Source organism: Rhinopithecus bieti, unplaced genomic scaffold (genome assembly GCF_001698545.2).
Source record: "Rhinopithecus bieti isolate Rb0 unplaced genomic scaffold, ASM169854v2 scaffold_38981, whole genome shotgun sequence".
Lineage (NCBI taxonomy): Eukaryota > Metazoa > Chordata > Mammalia > Primates > Cercopithecidae > Rhinopithecus > Rhinopithecus bieti.
The window spans coordinates 889,818-892,780 of NW_016819573.1; the positions used below are offsets into that span (position 1 = coordinate 889,818).

Genomic DNA, 2,963 nt, shown 5'->3' on the forward strand with positions numbered 1-2,963 from the left:
ACAACTATACCAATTGGCTTTAAAAAGTAGTCTGCCACTCAGTGGCTAGGCAGTGTCATCAAGGACCGAGGTTCATTTTATCTTCTGTCCTTGTGCTGGTTTCACGCTCATGGTCACAAGATGGCTATCCAGTTCCTGGGGTCACATCCAAAGCAAGGAGATGTCCATTTATCCTCTAGCTGAGACTCCAACAGGCCTGAATGTGGCCTTCCACCATCCTGCTGCTTATAGGCTAAAGGATCAATGCACCCATGGCAGCCACACCCAGTATCCAACACTGAATGACAAGAGGAGTCTTGTAGTGGAAGCCCTTGTTCAGAAAAAGAGAAAGCTGGCTTTGTGGATGCCACCGGGATCCCCATACTATTAGCTATGTCCACCATGTTATGTTGTTCGACATCACTGTCAACGGCGAGCCCTTGGGCTGCTTCTCCTTCAAGCTGTTTGCAGATGAAATTCCAAAGACAGCAGAAAGCTTACATGCTCTGAGCACTGGAGAGAAAGGATTTGGTTATAAGGCTTCCTGCTGTCACAGAATTATTCCAGGGTTCATATGTCAGGGTAGTGACTTCACATGCCATAATGGCACTGGTGGCAAGTCCATCTACGGGGAGAAATTTGATGATGAGAACTTCATCCTAAAGCGTACAGGTCCTGGCCTCTTGTCCATGGCAAATGCTGGACCCAACACAAACGGTTCCCAGTTTATCATCTGCACTGCCAAGACTGAGTGGTTGGATGGCAAGCATGTGGTCTTTGGCAAGGTGAAAGAAGGCATGAAGATTATGGAGGCCATGGAGCACTTTGGGTCCAGGAATGGCAAGACCAGCAAGAAGATCACTATTGCTGACTGTGGACAACTCCAATAAGTTTGACTTGTGTTTTATCTTCACCACCAGACCATTCCTTCTGTAGCTCAGGAGAGCACCCTCCACCCTATTTGCTCACAGTATCCTAGAATCTTAGTGCTCTCACTGCAGTTCTCTTTGGGTTTCATGTTTTCCTTGTTCCCTTCCATGCCTAGGTGGATTGCAGAGTTTTTGATTATGAAATAAAAACTAAATAACAACAAAGAGAGCTGAATGTTGAGAGGCTATGGAGCAACAAATTCTTGCACGGTGCTGACGGCAGAGGAAAATGGTACAGCTACTTTGGAAAACTGATAGTATCTACAAAATCTAAACATACACCTATGCTGTGATCTAGGATTTCCACTCCTAGGTATATACCCGAGAGAAATGAGTGCCTATGTCTACATGGAGACTTGTGCAAGAATGTTCATAGCAGACTTATTCATAGCTCAAATTGGAAATGGTTCAATGTCCATCACCAGAGAATGGATAAATTGTGGCATGTTCATGCAATGGAATACTGTGTTTTAAGTATAAAAGAGCAAACTACTGTTACATGTAATAACACCAATTAATCTCACATATAGTATGTGGACTAAAAGAAGGCAGATACAAAACAGTACATGCCATATTAATCCATTCATGTAAAGCTCAACTAATCTATAGGGTTAGAAATAAAAATGGCAGTTATCTGGGTCAGGTCGCGAGTAGGGATGGGAAAGGAGCAAGAGGAGCTTTTCTGGTGTGCTGGAAGGATTATATCTTCTTCTGGCTGGTGATTACATAAGTGAAAATTCAAGTAAAAATTCACCATAAGACTAGGGGAGGCGGAGGCTGCAGTGAGCTGAGATCGTGCCACTGCTCTCCAGCCTGGGTGACAGAAGGAGACCCTGTCTTGTGGGGAGAATGGGGTGGTGCAGGGAAGAAAGAAAAAAGACTGGGGACTTTATGTACTTTATGTATGTTATAACTCAAGAAAAATAGAAGAAAGGGGCCAGGAGTGGTGGCTCACTCCTGTAATCCCAGCACTTTAGGAGGCCAAGGCAGGCGGATCATGAGGTGAGGAGTTTGAGACCAGCCTGGCCAACATGGTGAAACCCCATCTCTACTAAAAATATTTAAAATAGCTGGGTGTGATGGCACGTGCCTGTAATCCCAGCTACCCGGGAGGATGAGAATCACTTGAACCTGGGAGGTGGAGGTTGCAGTGAGCCGAGATCGCACCACTGCACTCCAGCCTGGGCAACAGAGCGAGATTACATCTCAAAACAAAACAAGAAAATAGAAGAAAGGAAGGGGTGCTGCCATCCCATGGAATGTGGCATGCTGCTAAACAAGGATCAGGTCTGTTTTGCGGGGACACCACCTTCCAGTAACTTCAGGCTGAGTGTTAGTGTGTACAAGGCCTCAGAGGCCAACCCTTTCTCCCTGGGGCTCAGAAAACTGGGGAAGCTGAGGCAGGGTTTCTAATGCATATGGAATTTGCTCCTGCTCATCTGAACCCTTTCCCCTCTACCCTCAAGATTGCTCCACCTTCCCAGCTCAGTTCCAGGCTGTGGAAACACCACCGATACCGGCTCTGACTTGAGGGACCTGGAAGGTCATTCTGCCCTAAAATTTTGCTGAGCCGAACTCAACTTCCTACCAAGACTTCCCCAACTTGCTCCCACCCACCAGACACCTGGAGTCACCCATGACTCCTGCTCCCTCTTGCTCCATACACCTCAACTGTTGCCCGTTGCACCTGAATTTTCTTTAGGCCTTTTCTGTCCTCACTGCCACCAAAGTTTGGTCCAGGCCACCATCCCTTCTCCCCTGAACCCTGCAGCAGCCTCCTCACTGGTCTCTCTGCTGCCTGTCTCACCCAGAACCTTCATCTTCCACCCAGGATGAATTTTTTTTTTTTTTTTTTTTTTGAGATGAAGTCTTATTCTGTTGCCCAGGCTGGAGTGCAGTGGTGCAATCTCAGCTCACTGTGACCTCTGCCTCCCAGGTTCAAGTGATCCTCCCGCCTCAGCCTCCCCAAGTAGCTGGGAGTTCAGGTGCGCACCACCATGCCCAGCTAATTTTTGTATTTTTAGTAGAGATGGGTTTCACCATGTTGGCCAGGCT

General features: G+C 47.0%; 1 pseudogene; it reads left to right on the forward strand.

Moving 5' to 3' along the window:
* Positions 1–371: 371 nt before the first annotated feature.
* Positions 372–884, forward strand: LOC108519819 (peptidyl-prolyl cis-trans isomerase A pseudogene; annotated as a pseudogene).
* Positions 885–2,963: the final 2,079 nt, after the last annotated feature.